Genomic DNA, 27080 nt, shown 5'->3' with positions numbered 1-27080 from the left:
TCATGTTTAAAAATGAAAACTAAACTTTATTGGGCCTACATTGAAAGTTTATTGCAAATATTTTTTTTTTAAATAAGTGAAAAGAAACGACCTTTTTTATATATAAATGCTGGAGGTAGTGCTTATGCACTTATGTTAGCGTGTTATTTTTTTTTTGTTTTTTTTTTTAATAGTATTTTGATTATGTCCAGTACGCAAACTAAAGACGCCGGAAATGGACTCTGTTTATCTAAATATGGAATGGAAATCAGTAAACATGAAACGAAATACAAAATCATATGGAAATAATTTATTTCAAAAAATTATTTTAGTCTCAACACTTGTTGTGCTATCATGAAACAATAAAAATAAACTTTCATTTTTTTACATTTTAAATAGTTTTTTTTAACACTTGTGTTATCACACACGAAAAACTGAGAATTTTTATTTACATTTCTATGAATGGAATGGTGTCGTTTTAAATAATTGTTTTTCACAGAATTAAAAAAAAAAAAAAATTGTAATTATTATTTTTAAACAAGAAATGGTTCTATATGGGTTCGTTTTTCGTTTAATGCTTAGTGACTGGACTGACTCCCATTCCATATTTAGGTAAACCGAGTCCACTTCCGGCGTCATTACTTTGCGAACAATTTTTGGACATAACAATTAACACTTGCAGAGGAATTGGAGTTTATATTTAAGACAATTACTGCGCGACAACGCTTTAAACTTGTCACGTCTCAGTTTTTTTAAAACAAAATAAAAACAGATTAAGTCAAAATTGAAGATGTCAAAATTGTTAAAACGTATTTCGTTTAAGTTTCGGGTATTTCCTAATGTCACATTTTACATAAACGCAAGTCACGTGACAGGGTGGTGGTAGTCATGACGTGTATGTTTCGACTAAGTCCCTGTATGTGATCAATTTTTATTTATTTAATTCAGAATTTGTTTTTTGACTTTCATGGGCATATCGTCACACTGAAACTAAAATGGCTGACTTTGGTTATATTCACAGTGAAAAGATAGTAACAACAACAAACGGTTTACCTTAAGTCCGAATGGCTCCCTCACCCCCAAAGAAAGACTTTCATAAAACTACACTTAATTGCCTAAGTTTGGCAAATAAAGCCATTACTTTGGTCGCCATCTGATTTTTCGTATATCAATATAAGATACGATTATAGAAATAAAATTTCAAACTTAAGTCTTCATACATTGAAACTATATAAAAAATAAACCCTGTCGATTTCCTTGTAAATACATTAGCAACATGCGGTTAAAGATAGGGTACTTAATGTAATGAAAAGGTACCAAAGAACTTACAAAATACTTATGTAGTCAATCCCGCGTATTGACGGAGAATCACGAATAAGTTTCGGAAATGGTCAAGGCTGTATATAATTTGAAAGACGAAAAAAAAAACTTTCAAATCAAACTGCTTGGTGATATTGAATTTTCTTACTCATATGCCGCTATTACGAATTCACAGCTAGCCACGGTCGATAAACTGACTCTTCTGCACTAAACCGTCATAATAAAAAAAAAAAGGTTGTTTAGGTAAAATTTGCTGGAATATTTTTTAAAGCGAAAATTGTATATCAGATTACAATGAAATTTTTACTTAATATTTATAACCATCAAATAATTTGTGTGTGTGTGCTTTTCGCTTGCTTTTAGCATACAATCATTTATGACAGTTTGAAACTATGTAAATTACATTTAAAACGTTGTTTATAACCGTTTAGTACAAGAAAAATAATGCACTGATGGTGGCTTACGGTTTCGAATTTAGAATAATAGCGTGTTAGCAAGAAAAGTCTGTCACCAACTGTTTCGGCCATTTCCGGGATTGAGTCGAAATTCGCCATCGATTACGTTAGTATTGAAATTCTCTGGTAAGCACAAAAGGAAGAAATTGTTTTTGTTGTGAATTTAGTTTTTCCAAAAAGCGAGAATATTGGTAACTGCTGTTTTGTCTTTAGTTTTGTTTATACCTGATGAGGTTATGTACATGTGCTTTTACTGGTTTACGTGCTTAGATTTTTTGGAAAGTCCAAACACTTCAAACTAATTATTGAATAAAAAAAATACTCCTAACCGTAATTTACTATTAAACCATTTTCTGAAACCTTTTTACTAAGGTTATGAATTTGAACGACTCTGTTCAGTCTCATGAGGCTATCCTTTTTAGTGATGTGGCGGAATTGATTTCTAGGAGAATGCCGACTGGTCCGATCTCAAGTTACGCAGCTGGAATTTTTACCTCAACATCAAAATCAATAGATATTAGAACTTTAAGAAGGAGTTAATTTATTGTTAATCGACTGAAGCAGAAGAACCCCTCAAGCACTTTTTGCAGGTCAGGATTACTGACTTTTCAATCTCACTTTCTCGGCCCTTGTGTCACATTTCTCAACGTGGAAGAGAAATAAATACCATTCATTGCCACCATTTTAAAATAGACACGCCCAAAACAAACCAAACTCATGTGTGACCTTCGTTTACGTTGATCTCGCCTCGTGTCCATATTTAAGTGCCTCCCCAACGAAGGCAAAGTTAAATACAAGGTCAGCCTTTAATGTGTGCTAGTCGTAAGGGTAGGGGATCTCGAGTTTCACTAAAAGTAGCACTCTGGGTTGGGATAAAGTTTACCCCAGTTTAGAAGGATCTCTGCTTTATTGACAGAGACAAAAGATGAAGCGCATATCCTCAGAACAGATACTATACTTTGCGATATTAAATTTTTTATTCACTAGAAAAAAGAAATACAAAATGGAAAATGAACAAAAAATTTAAGCACAGAGGGCAAACTCAAAAAGATGTGGGGGGGGGTGCTCTTAACCAAAAGGCCAACTTCTAAATTGAGTAATCATTGATGAGTTGAATAATGACAATAATAAACTCTCTCTCCCTCCCTCCAAATTACTCCAATTGTGTTTTAATTTTAGAATATTCATATTCACGGGTTAAGCGCAGACTATATAGTTGATATTAATTTTCATTGTGAGACAATTTTAAACGCGGTGTTTTCTGACACATAAAACAAAATTGATTGCTCCAATTACTTACATCGGCCATTATTAGAAATGCTTGCAACGGTGTCCACAGTCACTAACAAACATTACAGATTCACTTGTTTCTGACCACTGCATTTTCTATACACTTGCTGTAACACCTTGATTTACTTTATGTTAATTCCTATTCACATACATAAATTGTTTACACTTAAATGGATTACGACACTACTCCTAAATCACTTATTTTTTACTTAACCATGTCTTACTAAAAAATAAAACGAAACAGCGTACGCGTAGGTGTGTCAGAAACTTCGTGAAAAATATTGAATAATTCGACCCCTTATCTTTCCAAGCTTATAACTACTCGAAAAATGTAATTCAACCCCCCCTTTTTTTTTTCAATTAAAGGAGCAAGGACCAAAGTTTCATTAAAAAAAATATATAAAAAAATACAAACAACGTGGCTTGAAAAAAAAAAAGTTTTAAACTTCGGACTTTACAGGTAAATTTCCAAAAAACTGTTCTTATTTGTTGTTGTTGTTGTTGTTGTTTTAAATTAGAATATATTATTTATTGATCTTTTATCTTCAATTTGTGATATATAAAACTTTGGCACATAAATTATTTACTTTTTAATAGACATTTCAAAATAGGGGTGAGTGAATTTAAAAAAAAAAAAAAAAAGCGTTTGTCAAAAATAGTATATTCGGTTTATTGGAAAGAGCATAAAATTTCACATCGACCCTGAAAATATCGTAAAAATAGAATCAATAGAAAAATTTTGATAGATTTTTAAAGTTTAAAAATTGAAAAATACTGAACTCGTAAAATTCACTTAATTTCATTACTGTTTAAAAAAAAAAAATACTATTTCTATTACTTTTTATACAACTTTAATAGTATATTTTGGAAGAATAATCCATAAAGAAAATAAACAACCCACTTTTAAAAGAGAAATTACGAGTTTTTTAATATTTTATTCGCAGTTTCGTGTTAGGGGTGTCAATAATTCCTACAAGTGTGAAACGGTGAAACGCCGAAATGAAAACTCGATCGGTAGGCACCTCCAAACGTCACCACAGAATTAACCCCCTATAGTAAAACAATGTAACTTTATTATAAATTAATATTATCAGTATAACTTTTGTACCATTTAAAAGAAGGGCAAAATAAACCAGTAATAATTTTTAAAAAATTTTCATCGAACGAAAATAATGAAATTGTGAGACGAAAATCGTGTTTACATAATTGACGCTTTAAAATAACGCTCTCATGTAGTAGACATTTCGAACGTGAAAACATACCAGTGTTTAATAAATCTAGTAAAAATCAACTAATGGTCAGATTTTCGTGAAATTTTCGATACTTATCCATTTTAGAACGAAATTACATATAAAATGCAGTTTCCGTAAAATATATGAGGGGAAATATTTTTTTTAGTGCGTGTCCCCCACCCCCATATTTATTTTTTCGAAATTTGAACAAAATATATTTAAATCTATCGAAATTTCTATTTATTATGAAACTGTATAGTTCGAATAAGTCAAAAATATTTTTTTTTAAGTTTAAATACACGTATTGAACAAAAACTTTACCTTGAAGTTGCAATTAAAAAAGTGATATAAATTTAATGTTTTTTTTTGTTTTTTTAATAGCGTTTTTTTTCTAATTAATATATATAATATATATAGTTGAATTGCCAAGAAAAAGAAACTTCCTAAAAATTGATTTTGTAAAAGATTAAAACGATTAAAATTCCATTATTTCAACATGTTCCGTTACAGCATAAATTTTTAATTGTGTTTAAATTTTTTAAAATATTTCGCCAGATTAAAACCGATTTGAAAATATTATTGCACAAATATTAAGCATTTTGTAGCCCCCCCCCCCACCTTCATGTAGCCGGTAGTTAACCAAATGAACATTCAGTAAAACCGTATTTCATATTTAATATACAAATGTTTATAATATTATTAATCATTAAACTGTGTAAATCTGAAAACCTAACAAAATTATAACAAAAATTAATTATTAACTGCAGTTTGAAGAAGATAAACAAAGTGTTTTAAAATATCATTAAGTCGCTTCTGCTTTTCCATAGTTCGTATAGTTAATACAAGTCTGACGTCACGGAATCATGCTTTCTTTTTTTCACATTCGGTTGGCAGCGCCCATCGGCCGGAAATATATAATTGTTAATATTTTTATAAACAAGTCGAGAGAGCGTCCACCTAAGGAACAATGATAACTTTAGTTAATAAACCTGCCCTTTAACTAGAAAATTATGAACACGTATTCGTTCTTCCTTAGCTAGCCTGTTTCTCAACTTTTTAATGTTCATTTCAGCATTTCACGTATGATGAAATTCCTTATCGCTTAATGGATTTGGGAGGAGGGGCAAAATATGGTGAAAGTAAACAATGGTTGTATTTCGGTAAATATGCAGTTTAGGCTGCAAAAATAGCTTCTAACCCTTGCATGACTAAAAGGGACACCGTTACATTAAATATCAGCACATGGTTTAAAGTGAAATGGATTACAAACGTGTATTTTTATTTTTTTTTAAGCACTAGTAGAAGTTATAGGTACGGGCAATTAATGGCTGCTTCAGTAGGGAGGTATGGTTTTTAACGCCAGTTAATCATAATTTTTTTAATTTTCGAGTACTTTTTTATTGTATTTGAAAGATTATAGTTTAAAGTTAATTTCTCAAGGAAAAGTGTGAAATTAAAAAAAAAAAAAAAAAAAAAAAAATGCATGGAATAATTTTATCTCAAATCTGAAAACCCCTAGATTTCACGTAAAAATTCACCAGGACAAAAATCGCGTTTACATTTTTCTGGCAAGAAAATATAAGTTTTCTGGAATTATTTCCAAGTTAAGTATTATGTACTTAACTTTTGCAAAAATAAAAAGTAATAATTATCCAAAAATGTATCACTGGTAGGAATGAGACTCGTTCATCGTATCAAAATAAACTCTGGCGGCAAAATTGAAATATGTATGGAAGGACAAATTAGACATAATTTATGTCTTTATTCCGGCATACCGAGCGACTTTTCTTTTTTTTAGTCGAAGACCCTCCTTCCTTCATTTAAAAATGCATAAAAGTTAATGAATTTAATTAATTATACTACTGACAATTTATTCTTTGAAAAAAAAAAATTAGCACTATTATTAATTAATATTAATACAGAATTACAATTGGTTAAGAAAACAATTTATAATCATGGAAAAAATTACACACTAAAAAAAATACAGACTTTACGTCAAAATTTATCATAATGTTTACCTTAAATTTAAAGTTGATAAACACAAACAGGCATGTAGTTGAAAAGAGGGGGGGGCAATACAGACTGGTTTTCTTTTCAACTCTGCGCATCCGTACTTACCGACATGGAACGTTCGTATAATTTTTGCCATTTTTTTAATTAAATTATTTTTCTATGTTCCTGTTTTTCAATTTAATTTTTTTTTTTACTTTATTTTCCAAGATTATATGAACATTATTTTACATTGATAATTATACGTTCTTGCGTGCAATGGAAATATTGTAATCTTACATGTAAATATTATGTTAAAAATGTGAGCATAAAAAAAGTAGAAATAATTTTTGCAATTATAATTTTTTTTTATGTGAAAATATTAAATAAACAATACTGAATTCAATGATTAATATTGGTAGGTCGAGAAATTAATTTTTCTTCGAGTTATATTGAATTCATTAATAAGGACTTCAAGGGCTTTTTTCATAATGTTCCTGTAAATTTTTTTTTTTTTATTGTTACAAATTATGATGCTTTATTTACATAAAAAAAAAGCTAAAAAATAAATTCTTGCGTTTTTTATTTACTACTGAAAACCATAACTTTAGTAAAGGTATTTTTTGTTTAAACAAAATAATACATTTTCACTCTGATTTAAATAAAAATAATGAGTTCATTATATTCCGCGATCATTATTTGATAAATACTGAAAATTTCATTAAAATTGGTTAATTTCCTGATTTTTGGTGAATTTTTAAGTAAAGGGAGGGGTCAAAATGTTTATACATTTTGAGCATCGGCATTTATTTTGCCCGTACCTAAGAAGTTATAATTTCCAATAGTTTTATCATTTAAGCATCTAAACAATTATTTTTCATTTATTCTATTTTTCTTTTTGTTTTTAAAGAATTTCAATTTCATTTGGCTTTGTCGCGATCGATAACAAAATAAAAACAAAGTGGTCCATGACGAACACTTGCGTCGATCCAATTTTAAACCTATTATCCACACAAACAATTGAAGGTTTATGGGACTATACTAAAACAAAAATGAGAAAGGTTGGGAATGTGTTCGATATGCATTATGGAATTCTTGTGGCGACGAAGAGAAAAAGGGGATTTTTTCACAACAATACTGTTTTTGTTTGTTTTTCATTGAAGACATAAAGCATTTTTAAAATTTATTGTTTAATATTTATTAGCATGATTCAGAAATAAAATATATTGTGTGAGGAAAAAGAAAAAACTAATGAATCATTGACGTTTATTTAGGTGACGTCACAAGTGTAATTTTACAAGCTATCGCTTTTAGTCGTGTAATGGTTAAAGGCTCTTTATAGCCTAAACTTCATATATGCTGGTATTTCTACTTTGGTTCGATTCAAATTCTTTTAAAGTGGCTTTTTTCTTTCTTTCTTTTACCACTTATCAAGGCCCGGAAGCTACTCGATGATAAAGATTAATGTGTGTATTGTCATTGGTTGCGTAATAATCGTTTGTAGATATAATTTGGTATGATTTAGGCACGGGTAAAATGTCGAAAAAAAATAGGGAGTCATAGTTTTAAAGCCAGTTTACCATAATTTTTTTGTAGTTTTCCGATTACGTTTTTATTGTATTTGAAAGATCAAAGCCTAAAGTTAATTTCCAAAAGAAAAGAAAAAAACATTTGTACATGTGAAAAAAAGTTATTCTCACGGCGATATTCAGAAGCTGACAAATTCAGCTAAATTTTGAAGTTAAGTTCATTGTAAAAATCCTTTGAAAGATAAATATTAGTTTTCTTGATCTATTTCAAAGATAATTAGTAAAGTCCTAAGATATTAAATAAAAGAAAAAACACCTTGTTTGTTCAAAAATAGCTTAATTAGCTCCCCAAAACGAGAGATTCTCGCTTCACTCAACCAAAACAAAACGGAAGTCATCTAAACATGGATTCTACGGAAACCCAAAATGTTAGAAAGTCAAAAAGCTATCTGAAAATGACGTCAGGTGGTTAAAGTGAGGTAGAGAGTGTTGGTTTTCTTCACCCACCCACCCCCAGACGTGCATCATTACATTTCTATGGTGCACGCCAGACGTGCATCATTACATTTCTATCGTGCACGTTTGTATAATTTTTACCATTTTTTAATTTATTTCTCTATGTCCGTGCTTTAAATTTTTTTTTAATTTTCTAGATTATATAAAAATTGTTGCGCCGAAAGTTTCAGTCAAGCAAGAAAAATATTAGAATCTTACATATAAAAATTATGCGGAACATGTAATTTAAAATAAAAAGTAGAAATATTTTTTGCACTTGTATTTTTTATTTATTTTTTTTTTTTTGTAAAAATATTGAATAAACAATTCTTAATTCAATGATGATATCGGTAGTTCGAGAAATTAATTTTTCTTTGAGTTATATCGAATTAATACGGACTTTATAAGGCTTTTTTCGTAACGTTCTTGAAAAAAATAATTTTTCTTTTGTTTTAGTGTTACAATTGCTTTATTTTCATAAAAGAAAAGCGAAAATAAATCTTTTTTTTTTTTTTTTTTTTTTACTACTGAAAACCATAACTTTACTAAAAGTGTTTTTTCTTTTTCGTTTTTTTTTTTTTCGTTTTTTTTTTTCGTTTTTTTTTTTTAAACAAATAATACATTTCCACTAATAGTCAAATAAAAATGTGTTCATTATATTCAGTGATCATTATTTGATAAATATTGAAGATTTCATTAAAATTGATCAATTTCCTGATTTTTGGTGAATTTTTAAGTAAAGAGAGGGGTCAAAATGTTTATATATTTCGAGCATCGGCATTCATTTTGCATGTATATAGTATAATTAGATCATTTATGAGAACGGTTGAACAAGAACTTGTTTACATTGGACTTGAAGATGATGATATTGTAGTCAGCTGGAAAAGTTTTTTAGGAGTGATGTTCAAACGCGTTCCAATAATTTAGATGGCTAAAGAAAAAAAAAGAAAAGGAATTAACCAGTTCCTTACACAAACTTGAATTATTTAGAATTATTTGGATATTTGTCCCTTATTTTGTTGAATAAATAATGTATATAAAAATAATATTGCTCATTTAAAAACAGCTGGAATAAATCGACTATGTGTGTGTGTGTGTGTGTGTGTGTGTGTGTGTGTGTGTGTGTGTGTATATTTCGAGTAGTTATAGGCTTGGAAAGATAGGGGGTCGAATTAATTCACGTCTTCCATTTTGAAATGTCTATTTAAAAGTAAACAATTAATTTACTCACCAAAGTGTTATATATCACAAATTGAAGATAAAAGATCAATAAATGATATATTCAAATTTAAAACAAAAAAAAGTAGTGTTTTTTAGAAATTTACCTGTAAAGTCCAAAAGTTTAAAACCTTTTTTTTTTTTTTTAACACGTTTGTTTGTTTGTTTGTTTGTTTTTTTTTTTTAATGGAACCTTGCTCTTGCTCCTTTAATTGAAAAAAAAAATAGGGCTTGAATTACGTTTTTCGAGGAGTTATAAGCTTGGAAAGATGGGGTGGAATTCTTCAATATTTTTCACGAAATTTCTGACACAAATACACTTATTTAGAAAATATTGTAAAACTGGCGCTCGTAAAATTACTACGATTTTTAAAACTTTTCTAATATACGCCACAAGTTATAGATCTGAATTTATAAAGAAAAATTTTAATTGTTTTGAACTAATTTACGACCAAAATAATTTAATTTTTGAAAATAATTTCCAACGTCGAAACGTGTTGATTTAGTCTGATTCTAGGAGAATGCAAAGAATAATTTATAATTGCAATTAATTCAATTTGCACAAGTGGTTTGGATTAATAAGATTAATTCAATTTTATTTACCAAATTGTTTTTTGTTTTTTTAATCGCATACATATTTAGAAAGTTAAGACAATCGTTACCTCAGAATTTTTTTCTGTCTATTGTCAGAGGTCATTTTTATTTTTGTTCTAATCTAGATTGTTCCTCGTCCAGTTAAACCACTCTAGTATTGCGACCAGTCATCGTGGGGAGTCAGATAGATGAGGACAAAACACGTGCCATTTGTTCTGTCGGTTAATAAAAAAAAAAGAAAGGACATTGAACTTAGAAACGATTAAATTTTTTATTCTTCTCTAGACGAGTGACCTCTTCGAACATTTTCTTTTTTTAATTAAGAACTGAAGCGACAATGAACCACGATACTTGCCTATGCGATAAAGGACTATTACAAGGATAGTTGTTTTCTAGGTATCCCCAAAACAATGCGAAAAACGGAGCGCATGTTCCCATGACGTCAGACTTGTGTTAACTATACGAACTATGGAAAAGCAGAAGCGACTTTAAAACCTTTGTTTATCTTCTTCAAACTGCAATTAATAATTAATCTTTGTTATAATTTTGTTAGGTTTTAAGATTTACACAGTTTAATGATTAATAATATTATAAACATTTGTATATTAAATATGAAATACGGTTTTACTGAATGTTCTTTTGGTTACCTACGGGCTTCCATATTTTGTTCGGTAAAAAGAGACAAAGAAAATATGAAGGGGGGGGGCTACGAAATGCTTAATATTTGTGCAATAATATTTTCAAATCGGTTTTAATCTGGCGATAAAATAGCTGACGAGCCATGTTTATGTTATAAAAACTTAATATTAAAAAAAAAAAAAAATTTAAACACAATTAAAAATCTATGTAACGGAACATTTTTAAATAATGGAATTTTAATCGTTTTAATCTTTTAAAAATTAATTAATGTTTACGAAGTTTCTTTTTCTTGGCAATTCAACTGATTATAGTATATATTAATTCGAAAAAACGCTATTTAAAAAAACAATATTGAATTTATATCATTTTTTTAATTGCAACTTCAAGGTAAATTTTTGTTCAATACATGTATTTAAACTTTTAAAAAATAAATATTTTTTACTTATTTGAACTCTTCAGTTTCATAATAAATAGAAATTTCGATAGATTTAAATATATTTTGTTCAAATTTCGAAAAAATAAATATGGGGGTGGGGGACACGCACTAAAAAAAATATTTCCCCTCATATATTTTACGGAAACTGCATTTTATATGTAATTTCGTTCTAAAATGGATAAGTATCGAAAATTTCACGAAAATCTGACCATTAGTCGATTTTTACTAGATTTATTAAACACGGGTATGTTTTCGCGTTCGAAATGTCTACTACATGAGAGCGTTATTTTAAAGCGCCAATTATGTACACACGATTTTCATCTCGCAATTTCATTAGTTTCGTTCGATGAAAAAATATTTTCAAATTATTACTGATTTATTTTGCCCTTCTTTTAAATGGGACAAAAGTTATACTGATAATATTAATTTATAATAAAGTTACATCGTGTTACATATAGGATGGGGATAATTATGTGGTGAATTTTGGCAGTCCATATTGTTCTGTTTCAATTCTCAAAGAAAGCAGATCCAAAAGTGACTATTTTCTTTTCTGAAAGACTAAGAATTATTTTATATTTGAGAAATATTCCATTAAAAATGTGTAGTTTTGCCGGGAAAATACTGTAGTTAAGTTGATTTTTTTTTTTTTTTTTTTTTTTTAAGACTATTTAATTTTTAATTTTAAAATAGTTGTCTATCTCCTCCTAACCCTGGCCCTTGTTCTATATTCTCGACGTCAGCAGATCGTGCAACTTTAGTGCAACGACCTACTATTTACATTGGCCACGCTCGACTTATATGCGTGTTTATCACTTTTAATTTACCTGGTTGATACACTTCGACATTAAAAACTAATGGAAAGCTTTTAAATGGCGAGTCATCGAATAAAATGTAATCCTCACTAGAATTACTATTTGTGAATGAAAGTCGATTAATATGTCAGATTTGTATTCCCAACCAAGCAAAACAAAATATCTCGAAGGAACCACTATTCTAGAAAAGAACAAGTAAACTAAGTTAATAAATAAAACTAGTATTAGTAATATGCCAGTTCATTTTGTGATGCAAAAAAACATTTTCAAAGAGATAAATTGATATAGGAACCTCCAACCGATTGTGAAAAACGGAGCACAAAATCGGTGACGTCAGCACTTGTGGTAACTATCCAAAGTTTTCAATAACTATGGAACAGCAGAAGCGACTCAATGATTTTTTAAAAACCTTTATTTTTTTTTATTTTTCAATTAATAATTAATCTTTGTTAGAATTTCTTTTAGGTTTTAAGATTTACACAAATAATATAATTATTAAAAGATATATATATATATATATATATATATTAGCAGGCCGCCTGACGTTGCCCGGTTGTAAAATATGCATAAATATTATATTTTAATTTGGTTTCAATATTCATCTAAACAAAATAAAAAAGTTAATAAAAATATTTGGCTGTGTACTATTCTAATTTACAATAATTGTGTTATTATAGAGTTTAATGCTTAATATTATAAATTTGTGTATGTTAAAAATACAATATTAAAATTCGAACAGTAGTCATTGAAAAAAAGCGAAAATGAAAATAAAAGTAGGCTAAAATTATTATTTTTCATTAAATAAATCGTAGATGTTAATAATACAAATGATGTGTATGCATTTATGTTACCGTGTTATTTTTTTTTACAATCGTATTTTCAAATTAAATTCTAGTTTTACCATACTTTTTATCACATTGGTAGGTAAAAGTACAAAATAGTTACAAAACTCCCTCCCCTCCCTATCTTAAGATGACTTTCTAAATAATAGCATTATTATTTTAGCACGGTATCATAAGTGCATAAGTTCAAAAGTAATTTCTCATATATTATAAAAATAAAACTAGTCCGTGTTATTGTTAAGGATATCAATGTAACTGTACGAAAAAAACGCAAATTCAATAAAAATTTACACGTTAATTGATAAACTTTGCATGTTATGCAGAAATTTATAAATTAATATTTACAAAAAAATGGATGAAGAATAATGTAAGACTTACCGTTTGTAAAACAAATAGATTTCTTTTTAACGAACTACACAGACGAGAGGTAATCATATTAAGTCAATTTTAACGTTCTCTGTTCACGAAAATTATGTAAATAACAGGCCTCCGTACATTTTGTTGAAAAAGGTACAAAAATAAATTTGCCACTACTTCAATTAAAACATCAAATAAAAAATGAATTTTTTTGAGGTTGATGCTTGATTTCCTAATTTAACATTGCCAATAGTCATATATTTTATCATATGAATATATTTTTTTATTATTGGAAACCTTTATTAAAAAAAATTCTGTTTAAAACTTCATATCGTGGAATATTAGAATTTCATATTTAAATCTTTTAAAAATTAATTATAGAATGGGTTTTCTTTCTTTTTTTTTTTTTTTTGTAATTCAAATAATTATCGAGATAAAAATATTGAGAAAGACCGTTGATTTCTTTTAATAAGATTGATCTTATGCCCATTTTTATTTACAATTTCAAGGTAAGTTTTGTATTGGTTATATATATATATATATATATATATATATATATATATATATATATATATATATATATATATACAGGATGTCCAAAAAGTCGCTAAAGGGTTTTGAACTTTAAGTCCAACCCCTCTTTTGTTTGTTTTCATAACATGCAATATGGAGATGAGAGTAGAACACCTTCAAAAAATATGTCCCTTCATATATTTAACGAAACTTACTTTTAATATGTAAGTTAATTTAAAAATGAATAACTATCGAAAATTTCATGAAGATCTGACCATTAGTTGATTTTTGCTAGATCTTTTAAACATGGGTGTGTTTACGGCTTCAAAATGATCACTACATAAGAACGTTGTTTTAAAGCATCAATAATGTAAACACGATTTTAGTCTAGCATTTTCATTATTTTCGTATGCTGTAAATTTTTGTTTTAAATATTAGCAGTTTATTTTAAGCTTCTTTTAAATCGTACAAAAGTTAGGATGATAATATATTAAATTACAGTTGCATCGTGTTACATAGGAGGAGGGGATTAAATCTTTGGCACGTGTTGGAGGTACCTATTGAGACAACTTTGTATTTCTCGTGTCAATGTCACTTTAATCATTGTTTTTATGTATACTAGGCATCTCTAAATTCTTGTGTAAAATTGTTAATGTTTTACGCAGTATCAGCGACGTAATCATTTTGTCTCTAACTTAATTGTGTATAACTTTTATGAATGCCTGAAAGACGCTAAATCAAATAAGGAAAGTAGCGTTTTTTGCTAATTTTAATTAGAGGCCTCCGTACATTATTTTACAAATAAGTGTTAAAATCAAGTTGACCCACCCCTCTCAGAAATAAAAAAAATCTTTTAACAATTAAAATAATTTTAAGTTGTAATTGAATTTCCTATTTTCAAATGTCCAATAATCATTTTTTATATGATGAAAAAATTTTTTTTTTTTTAATTGGAAACCCTTATTAAAAAAATCTGTTTAAAACTCTATATCGTGAAATATTGGAATTTTATTCTATTTAAATCTTTTAAATGTAATTATTTTGAAAATTCTGTTTTTTTTTCTTGTTTATTTTTATAATTCAAATAATTATATTAAGAAATAATGCTGATTTTTTTTTTTTTTTTTTTTTTTTTTTAAGTTACAATTCCAGATAAGTGAAATAAGTAATGAGTTATATAAATTTTAATTATTTAAATTCTTCAGCTTTATAAAATGTTGCCAATTTTATGGACCTAAATTTATTTTGTTTAGTTTTCGTAACATAAAATAGGTGAGGTAGAACACCTAAAAAATATATCCCCTTACATATTTAACGAAAACTGCTTTTAAAATATAAGTTAATTTAAAAATGAGTATCAAAAATTTCATGAAAATCTGACCATCAGTTAATTTTTGCTAAATTTTTTTAAACACAGGTATTCGAAATGATCACTCCATAGGAATGTGGTTTTAAAGTATCGATAATGTAAACATGATTTTGTTCACGCATTGTCATTTTCTTATGCAGTAATTTTTTTTTTTTAATATTACTAGTTCATTTAAGCTTCTTTAAAATGGTACAAAAGTTATGATAATATTAAATTAGATTGCAGTTACAAATGGTAATTTAGTTTCTACTTATGACTTTCTTTATTGTGTAATACTCGTATCTAACCAAGGAAATTTTCCCACCATTTCCCCACAGATAGTATTCATGGAACTCCTGCTTCTGTGGTTGAACCCCCTTTGTGTGGGGGGGGGGCTGAATTGATCCCTAGTTAGGGAATCTTAAAGGAGACAGTTCCCACGAATGCTATCTGTGGGGGAAAAGGCGGGAAAATTCCCTTCCCCTCAACAAAAGCATTAAATCGAATGATTTTAGTTGTTTTGGAATCTTGCTCAGCAGCAGTGGAAACCAATTTTTATTGTAATGGTCATTTGTCTTGTTCAAATTTTGTTTCTGTTTTAACATTAAAACAAAAACAGTTGGGACATTTTAGATTTTAAGGACACTTTTATGAAGGGTTCAACTCTGGACAAGAGACAACAATCATGAAATTTGCAAAACATTTAGAAAATAAATAACGTATCCTGTCAAAATCTCAAATTCCCTCATTGAGACATTATTGCAATTCCGCGAGAATTATATCTCCAAGGATTTGTGCAAATAATGAAATAAAAAAAAAAAAATAACAAACAAGGTTTAACATTTCAAACTTAAAATATAATTTCAAGTTTATTCTTTATAAACTTTATTGCATCCATATTTCGACTATTCATGTAAGCACATTTTTTTTAGAAAAATAATTTCTAGCACTTACTTAAAGATTTCTATTTAAACTTTTTTCAGTCCCTTTTTTTTTTTTTTTTAAATCAAAAACACTTAAGTAGAGGACCCATTAAAATAAATTCATTTTAGACAAAGAGAATACTTTAATTCTTTCAAGGACATGCAAACATTTACTTTTGTAAGAAAATATAAATAATAAAATAAAAGAACTCTGAAAACAAGTTATGTCTGCATATCAAGGAATTTGAAAATGACATTCGACAAAAAAAAAAAAGTGACCCTAGATAAAAAATATTCTGAGAAAAAAATGTAAATAGGGAAATTCTGAAAAAATAACTCGGCACTATTTCAAAACACCATACTGTATAAAACAACTATATTTATTATTTATTTATCAAAAAGAAGAATTTCTAGCTTTATGACTGTCTGTGAGAGGTCAAAACAAATACATTAAAAAAAATAACACAGTAACACAACAGAAAACGTTTTTATTTTATTTATTTTTTTTTTTTTAGAAATACAGACTATTTCCATACATTTCAGATTATTCTAAATTGACTGTTTTAGTTTGTTTAGAAATTGTAATTAAAAGAAAGTGTTTTTTAACATTCAATTACTTCAATAAATGTTCCAGAAATTAATGTTTTCTGTTGTGTTACTGCTTTACTTTAATGTATTTGTTTTGATTTACCAAAAGTTTTCATAAAATTTCAATGAATTTTGTTGTCCCTCGACCCAAACGAAACTCTTGAAAAAAAAAATCTCCTGAAAACTTAAAAATGCTGAAATACCTAAATTTTAACCGAAAGAATGGCATTAACAATGAAAAATAAGACAAACCTTTAATGAAAAATGTTTCAGTTAATGTGAAGTATTGTTTTTTAATTAATATTTTATTTGAAAATGAAAACAATACCAAAAAGTACATAAATTATGATATATAACTATTTGTCAATAACATATCCGAACTTAAATTAGAAAAACAGGAATGTCAGTATTTGTATTATTCAATATTATTCCATGCCATAGCGGTAATAGTTGAAACCCCTTATTTAAATCTATTGCTATTTCAAAACATTTAATTATTATATGAAATAATTATAATTAATGTTTTCTGACTACCAGAATACATGTCTAAATAAGACGCAGCCATATTGAAAAACAACCTCTCACAGCCAGTCAAAAAGCTAGCAATTCTTCTTTTTGATAAATTATTATAAATAATAAATATAATTGTTTTATACAGTATGATGTTTTGAAATAGTGCCGAGTTATTTTTTCAGAATTTCCCTATTTACATTTTTTCTCAGAATATTTTTTATCTAGGGTCACTTTTTTTTTTTTTTTTTGTCGAATGTCATTTTCAAATTCCTTGATATGCAGACATAACTTGTTTTCAGAGTTCTTTTATTTTATTATTTATATTTTCTTACAAAAGTAAATGTTTGCATGTCCTTGAAAGAATTAAAGTATTCTCTTTGTCTAAAATGAATTTATTTTAATGGGTCCTCTACTTAAGTGTCTTTGATTTAAAAAAAAAAAAAAGGGGGGGGGGCTAAAAAAAGTTTAAATAGAAATCTTTAAGTAAGTGCTAGAAATTATTTTTCTAAAAAAAATGTGCTTACATGAATAGTCGAAATATGGATGCAATAAAGTTTATAAAGAATAAACTTGAAATTATATTTTAAGTTTGAAATGTTAAACCTTGTTTGTTATTTTTTTTTTTTATTTGATTATTTGCACAAATCCCTGGAGATATAATTCTCGCGGAATTGCAATAATGTCTCAATGAGGGAATTTGAGATTTTGACAGGATACGTTATTTATTTTCTGAACAATATAGTGTTCGAATAGGAAATGCCTTTGACACGATGGGGCACATAAAATGACTTTTCTTTTGGTTTATAAGCAGAAATGAATCCTGATACTTAACATTTCTCTTGATCCAAACTATAAATTACTTCTACGTTTTGACATTTTTTAGATGAGGACTGATGATTTACATCATTCAGACTACTGGTCTCATCTTGTCTATCAAATCAAATCTAATCTAAACTTATTCATGACAAGTGTCAAAAATGTATAATGCCATGTTCAAAAAGAACAAATTGTAGGATGACAAAAAAAGGTTGTGGCAAATATATTATTAAAACAGTTGACCAAAACTCTTGAATGCGTTTTTAGTTGGACAACATCCCCCTCCCCCCGTTATATTCATAACATTTTGGCTGATGTAACCTTTGACCAGAAATGACTTATTCGTCTGTTTTAAACGTTTAAAAATCATCTTCGAATAGCCACTTATCAGCAACCAAATAGAATAAAATGGTTGACTTGTGATTTAAAATTCTGAAGCCTTTAAACAGCTGAATAGAAAAAGTTTGTTTTTTTTACAATATGTTGATACTGTTAATGGTGACTTCTATGTCTCTTTTTTTCCTAGAAATTTTTCTGGTATGAGGACAATAAAAAATTAAGAGAGCCTCCAAAACATTTCTGATCCTCCTTCGAGTTCGATGGAGATAGCATTTATATTGATTTGATTCATTAGTAGATCATTATATTGGATTTCAATTGCATGCCTTAATCTTCAAGCTGAGAACATTAAAATGTTTTGTTCATGCTGAAGATCCTATCTTCCCAGGCTTTACCTTGTCCTTTTAGAGGAGGAGGAGGAGGAGGGAGGAGATTTATTGCTTGTCACCTGAAAGAAAGCATGGCTATTCTTGCATCCATTCAATGTTTCCTTTTTGGGAGAGTTGAACCCCGATTAAAGGCGACTTTTTACCACAGCTTGTCTTGGTGGGAAGACTGAAAGCATATTATATTTATTTATTAACAGTATCTAGCAAAACAAAATTTTCATGATTTTTGTTGAAGTTGGATATTTATTGAGTATAAATATAATTATCGAACAAATTAAGTTATTTTGTTGGATTTTCAAAGTCAAACTCAAATAGCATTTAAGCTGGTAAATCAAACTTTCCTTCTGACTTGCCAATTTTCATTTTTTAATATTGTGCCATGTTATTGACATAATGTACAGTGTATTTTAAATGTTATTTAGCTCAGATTAAGTATTTTTCAGTTATGACCAAAAAATTAGACATTTGCAAACCGTCTAGCACATGCCAACATTGACATTAAACCGAATATGATGATAATACATACTCTAAAGAATATGAACTCTCTCAAATATTCATTCCATGGTCATACCTATAGACAATTTGTACATAAAAACCTTTCTGTTCTAGTATTATCTAACATATAAAGTTATCTAGTGGGATTTTCAGTATCTGGTGGGATTTTGTCAAAGTCAGATCCAAATAGTATTTAAGCTAATAAATTAATTTTGCTTTTGATTAGCCAATTTTCATTTTTAATTTTCTTGTTACCATGTTATTGGCAATAACATACTAAACTACAATCTATTCCCCAAATTATTTAATCTGGACAAGACAATTGCTAATTTTAAACGTTTTTAATTAATCATCAAAAATAAAAATCAGCAAAGGAGATAATTCATTGTAAATCGAAGCATATAGTAGTAGTTAAGTTTAAAAATGTGCGAACAAAAAAAATTAAATACATCCCGTGCACCACCAGGAAAATGCATTTAATAATATATAATAGCATGTCGGCTAATTATGTCTATACATCCATATGTATTTTAGGGCAATTGAGTCTGACACATGATTATCTAGGATTCATTTGTTTTTAATAATAAATCAATAATATAAGTTATAAGCAGGAAGACTCGAAGTTGCCCAGGATTGAATGAGGATCAATGAATGTTTTAAACTCCCATACTTTTATTGTCATCGAAATCGGTGAAATCACCCATTCTTCAATCAAGTCACTTGATTGCCTTCTCTAGTTAGACACTGCAGTGCACCATGAAGAAACTTCACCTGCCTCTCCGCAGTGACAGTTCATAATACATAGTAATCTACATTGCACTGTAGAGAACCCATTGTTAATTTTATAAAATTATTTTTATATAATGATCTGAATTAGTTTAAAATTTAAAAAGTCAAGTATCATGGTTCAATTGTGCCATTTATTTCAAACACGACCATGTCTTATTAAAGAACCTATTGTTGATTTTTTTTTTTTATGCTTTCTGCTTGTATGGTGATAAAACTTCTCAAATGCACTTGTGATGTTAGGTTTTGTAAGGTGTTAACTTTATTAAATCGGATTTTTTCGATTATCAATACTTACCAGAGGCAGTCTCATACAAGACCTATATAAGAACACTCCCAGACACGTAAAGTATATTTGTGTGAAATTTCATTTAAAGAAATCTGTCCAGCCATTTCGGAGTCCATAGGGAATGAACACACACACACACACACACACACAGTGCCTTTATATATAAGTAGAGATTGGTGTTATATATAGGACAATGCAAAAATCTGAACTTATCAACAATTTACTATGTAACAATTTACAATAAATGTTCCAATTGATGTCCAGCTTTTTACAAACACTTTCTTGCTTGGGAGACAAATGATCTTCTGGTTTTAATTTCTTGTGTAATGCTAATCTTTTGGTGTTTTTTAAGTTCTTGGTTTGTTATAGCATATTGAGACAGGTCTATAAGTATAAATCTAAAGGACTTAAATCCAGAAGTTTTGGTGGTCATTCAACCGACCTTTGACATTCAATCCATTTTCCAGGAAATGTGTTATCTGAATCTTCACACATTCACAAAATGGGATGAAGCCCCATTTGTGTTAAATCAATACATTTTAGAGAATTGCTAATGATATTCCATTGAGACAAAATAATAAAATTTTAGGCAAACATTAAAGGTGACAGCCAGAGCAGAATGTGATAAAAAAAATTTCGTATAGGCATTAAAAATGGTTTTATGTTGTTTCTTTTCTTATATTATGGTTATTATTAAATGAAGAACCATTTTGATTTTAATGATTTGATTTCAATTTAGTATTACACATAAACTTAAGAAAAGGGCATTCGAAATGTATCAAAATTATGAGAATAAGTGAATCACATGACATCAGGTCAAATTACGTTGCCATCTTGTTTTGATTTTGCTTATTCAGATAATTTTGACACAGTTCGTGTATGCTTTTCTTAAGTTTAAATGTATAACACTAAATGGAGTTTAAATTGAAATGATTCCTCATTTAATCTATATAATTATAAAACTCAAATGACCTTGTAACAGGTGTTGTAACCCAACATTCGGTTTACAATTTCCGGTTGCACGTACATAAACATATAACGCAACAATAAAACATGTTGTTTTATTGTGTACATTTTCAGCGTCCCAATTGTTTTTTTTGTTTTTTTGTTTTTTTGCTTTTAAATTATTCAAATAAACAATTGTTAATACTTTCTGCATTTTTTTTTTTACATTGTCCATTTCCATATTATGTTTAAGTTATTTTAACGCAATCTTCTTACAAATAAATCTACTTTAACCCATTGACAACCATAAGAGCATTTTACAACGGTGATTTACCCACCGCCTTCATTTTTTTTTTAATTTATACTCCATTTTTTTATACAGCTTTCTTAAAAAACATTCATACATTTTCTTCTACACTACCAACATAAATAAATAACCCCGAAAATGTGTTGTTTTTTTTTTAATTTGCATTACAACTAAATAATCAACACAACAATAAAACATTGTTTTACTGTGGACGTTTTCAGCGTCCCAATTGTTTTTTTCGCGTTTAAATTAAAAGATATGTGAAAATTTGAATTTAACTAAAAGTATTATGGTATCTGTTCAGTGCACATTAACCTATAAGTATGGAAAACCACTTATAATTCAATGGCTGTAATTTTTTTTTTTTTTTTTTTTTTCAAAATTAAACAATTATAAACAGAACAACTCATAGAAATCTATATATTCTTTTTTCATTTTAATATACTTTCATATAAATGTTTCTGTTATGTCACAAAAAACTATTTTCTTTACATCACAAGTGTCACGCTCATATATTAATTTCATAGCTAATACAACATACTGACCCAATGGGTCACGGGTAGTCTAGTAGTATATAAAAACATCGAACCATTTTTAATACCTATATGGAATTTTTCTCACTTTCTGCTATAGCTGCAACGTTTAACGTTTGCCAAATTTTGAATTATACTTGTCTTGTTAAAAATGTTATAAAATAATCAAACGTAAATCTACACAATATTATTGTATAAAAAAAAAAGTACATTAATCCCGGTATAAGTTATTTTTGTTTTGTTTTTTATTTACTCTAGAAAAATTATTTAATTCTGGCTTTGTCTACAATTGCATCCCAATCGATAATTTTATTTTATTCATTTATTTATTTATTTATTGCATATTCTGTAGATGAGCGTGTACAAAAAAATACTTTTGACACCCAAAACAGATAAAATGCAAGTTGCAGTAAAAAAATATGATGGAATCCATTCGTGATTTAGTATTTGCATAACAAGATTTTTTCCTTAATATTTCTTCCTTTACATAAACTCACATCGATAGCTGTCTACAATTCCACGATACCCTCCATGGTAGTATTTATTCTGCATATTTAAAACAAGAAATGAGACTTTCGTTGTTCTTAGCATAAAGATCCAAAACCCTAATTCTAACATGCAAAGAGAGAAGGGCTCACAAAAATTTGTCAATGTGTGAATGCACTATGCATAATTTTTTTTTTTTTTTTTTTTTTTTTTTTTTTCAAAAGATACAAAAAGGCACCTCAAAATAATTTACTATATAAAAAAAAACAATAACATTTTCCTTTGATGTTGGGTTTTCTTACTTCCGGTTGAATTATTAACAAAACAAACAGCGTGTTTTCTGTTTATGGACATTTTAAGTGTCGTCCACAATAATTTAATTAAAATAATCAGAATTTATAACCCTAAAGCAATGAATTTGTTCTAATTCTGACTCCCAGCTTTAGTAAATGTAAAAGTCATGAAAATAAAATTAAAAGTTGGCAAAAAAATGTAGACAAAAAAAAAAACAAAGACCCCAAAATTTTATGTGCTATTTTTCAAGTAATTTGCTCTCCAATCATAAAAAATCTAAAATCGTTAAAATGAACTTAGCTGGTTAAGCTTCATTAATATAAAATGTGGTCAATTTATGACTTAGTTAAATATAGTTTAACAATGATTTGTAACATTTTATAATGTTAAATAAGAGGAAGAACATTGATTTTGTTAGTTTTTTTCATAAACACATACTTTTGCACGTGTATTTTTGTCAGTAAACGATCAAGAAAACAGTCTTGTTACATACGTGTACAGTTGCTGATATTCCATTCTTTTGATTGTTGCTTCTCCGTGCATGAGCCATGATCCCTCATGATTGTTGATCTTTTTAACTTGAGATGAATCTACTTATGCATGGAAACACAATGGAGACTTGTTGAGTTTTCAAGGTTTTATTAGAGAGAGATGGTTTACTCATTTGGAGGAGAGACCAATGTGTAATTAATTACTTCTTAACTTGTTTTTCTAACTTGGTCTTAATGATGGCGATGCACAGACAGTCTCTAGGCAATATTCACTTAAATTTCTGCATTGTCAGGTGTATCTCATCTGTATCGTTCACAACGATTAACTGATTAAGAAAACTGTATTTCTAGTATGTTTTTGTCTACATATTTATTTATATCGATGTTATACCATTATTATTAAGGAGACCAAATCTCTATTAGTAATGGATTACTATTTTTTTACCTATTTATTTCCTAACTTTCTATCAATGTGTAATATTTTAACGCTAAACAAACATTTGCACATCGTCGTTTATGTAAACGTGCACTTTTGCCACTGAGTGATCAAGTAATCAGATAAATCAAATATTGTTGGTCCCCGATAAAATGAGGATGGACCTGTAAATTCACCCTTATCCATTCGTCCGTCCACACTTTTCTGAATAATTACGCCTTGGAATTTTTTGAAATTTTGCAAAAACATTAAACATGATATGAGTAAAAAAGTAATGGAACGGATTTTTCGGGAAAACTCCAGCCCCCCCCCTCTTCAGGTTAAAATGGCTAAAATTGATACTTATGTTTATTAAAAAAACTTGATGCCTTGGATTGTTATAAAACTTTATGAAAAGTTATAACTAACTGATTTCTATATAATTTTGTTTGCCTTTACTTGTCGATAACTCTTCATCTTTGGGACTATTTTACCATATTTGTCTAAAAAGAATGTTGTGTATATCTATTTAGCAGTTTTGCATGGTGGTGCTGAACTCAAATTAAAATATGTTAAGGCCTTGGGGACTTTGGCGGCTAAATGGTAGGGGGGGGGCAAATAATGGCTTTAGTCATTTCTTTTTTTTTTTTGCATGGTGCAGAACTCAAATTTACATATTTTAGAACCTAAAACTGCACCTTTTGTTCATTTTCATCAGGATTTGACATCCCCTGGGGACTTTTGGGACGGGGGGGGGCAAATGCTGAACTTAGTCATTTTTTTATGCCTCATTCACTGTACACTCATGGGGGACCATGCATGCTTCACTTGTTTTTTATACAGTTGCTGGTCATCATTCTCCGATTATTGCTTTTTCATGTGTGGACCATGATCTTGTCATTGTTGATTTTCTGTTTGACTTAAGACGAATCTACTCCTGCATGGAAACACAATGGAGACTTGTGTCAAAAGTTTTATTTAGAGTTTGTTCACAGAGGGGAGATACTACCAAGGCTAAAATTAATTCTTCTAACTTAGTCTCTTAATGATGGCAGCACACAGACAGTCACAAGGCAACATTCACTTAGATTTCTACATTGTCAGGCACTGTATCTGTATCGCTGCCAATGATCGACTGACTAGAAACTCTATTCTGTCTCCCGAAAACATGACGTCATCTCTGTCATATCATTCAACACCTACATCTCTTGTATGTTTTGTCTAGGGAGCTAACCTTTGATTTCCCGCTCCCTGCTCAAATCATCTCACCTTCAGCTGGATCAGTTTGCCGCCAGATTATCCTGTTATGTACTAGTGTGACCATCACCAATGTTCATACTAGTTAACATAATTGTTACTTACTGGCATAGTCCCACTATATAAGAACTTAAAATCACTAAAAAAAAATGTTATCTCTGAAAATGCCAATTGGACCATAAACTAGTCATGTTACTAAGATGGTGGCATAGAAAATTCAATCTTTTTATTTTTATGCCTTTTAGTGATTTATCTTGCTGTCTATTTTAGATGATGTACAAAACGTGTAGTTAATTTAGGTTTGACCCTCACAACAATCATGCAGATTTTTTGTTCCATCTTCAGAAAGCTTTATATTATACTAGCGAGGGGTACTCGGCGTTGCCCGAGTGTTTGTAGGTGTGTGTGAAAAAAAATATATATAGACAAGTTAATATTTATATTTACTCTAGTGACGTTTGTTTTTTAAAAATTCATTTTTTTAGACACCTTTTTAAAAGCTTTTCAATTAATGAATCTTTAAAAATCAAACCTAAATAAATTTAAAAGTAGAAAACAAGCATAATAACTTATATGTATTTTATAAATATTATTTTATTCGCTACAGACACTAGTGTTTCATGCTTGTGCAATCATCAGTATAGAAAATGCTGATCGTTAGATTCAAACTCAATCAAAAAGTCATCATTGACTCTTCAGGCTAGAACGTTGCCTCTAGACTACCGGCAGTTTACTCGAGAATTAAAGGGAATTAGACACTTATAAATGCCAAATACAGACGCAACAAAGTAAATAGTCAGGTAGTATTCTTACGACCAGATTTTAGAATGTTGCATATCACTAGTTGACCATCTTTTCTTAATTCCCCAGACAGGGTTCAATCTTATAAAGTTAAATATTATTTCTGATTTTACTAAAAAAAAAAAAAAAAAATCTATCATTTCATTATTCTTGCTGAAAGTTTTTTTTTTTTTTGTGATATGAAAATCTTTTTTTTTTTTCTTTCTCAAAATAAAACAAAACAATGTCAGACTTTTAAGTAAGTCAATTTTTAAATCATGGTTAGGTAAATAACTTTGCTTGAATATCTTGAAAACCGTACCTATTATATCGGGTGGATGCATTAGGATCAATATCCTTCTCATGGATATGTTTGCAGCACATGATGAAAGAATGGAATAATTATGAACAAATAAGAAAATCACTCGCTGTTACATAACGATACACATTTATTATGAAGACACACACACACACATACGTAACGACAATTCAAAAATAGTACATGAAAGGTTAGAAATCCAAGTATGATAACTGGAACAAACGGGAATGATGCTATTTCTCCATTTTGAAAGTCACTTTCTTTTTCCTCCACTCTGTACTTCCGGTCGTTGATCTTGCGAGAATTTAAAGTCTAAGACTTGGATAAGGGGAGGAAATTTTGCCCAAAGAAGTAAAGAATTACTCTCCTTGCATTATACTTTTGTATGGTCCTAACAGTACCCCATACCAAAGTGGCACTCACCTTAGGTGAGTTTAAACAGCTTCCTCCAAAGAAACAAATTTCATGGAAATATCACATTCACAAGTGGTCACCAATCATTTGTATATTTCCATCAGGGGAGATTATGATGTCAGGTTTTTGCAATGAGGTATCAATGTTCTCCTACAGACAGCGCCTGGTCAGTACCAAATGGTTATCCATTTGGTACTGACCAGTCTCAACATTGCTTGACTTTGATCTAATGAGTGTTGACATGATTATTCTGTATATATCTTGAGAGCTAGTTGTTTGACCTTGATGCAATTTGTCAACCAATTCAGAAGAACCTTTGCTGCACATGCCCAAACATTTTCCTTCAGTTTTACTCACTTCATTGAATAGGTTTGTATTTTGTGTAACTATCACATTCTAAAATTAGCAATTAGATCAATGTCTTCTCGTCTGTTTTCATTTTCTTTTAACAAAAGGCCACTCAGGTCTGTCAAACCTGCATGTTATTTGTTTGGATCATAATTTTCAGGTCATATGTTATTAAAACAGATCTTAAATTTAATTTGGGAAGACAGTTAAAAGAAAACTTTGCATATAATCTCAAAAAACATGATTTTGAGATTAAGTTTGTGACGTTTGAAAGAGAATGTTGTTTCCATAAACCAAAGTAACCT

The 27080-nt window shown here is 28.9% G+C and overlaps 1 protein-coding gene across 21 annotated transcripts in view; it reads left to right on the top strand.

Annotated features, from left to right (window-relative positions):
* LOC145239782 (transcriptional enhancer factor TEF-1-like) overlaps positions 1–27080 on the top strand; it is a 258906-nt gene that overhangs the window by 15930 nt on the left and 215896 nt on the right. The gene's annotated exons all lie outside the window — the stretch shown is intronic.

This window comes from Euprymna scolopes, chromosome 19 (genome assembly GCF_053919585.1).
Source record: "Euprymna scolopes isolate OS-2025 chromosome 19, ASM5391958v1, whole genome shotgun sequence".
Classification (NCBI taxonomy): Eukaryota; Metazoa; Mollusca; class Cephalopoda; order Sepiida; family Sepiolidae; genus Euprymna; species Euprymna scolopes.
The sequence above is the reverse complement of the archived record's forward strand: the minus strand, read 5'-3'. Positions and strand labels throughout refer to the sequence as shown.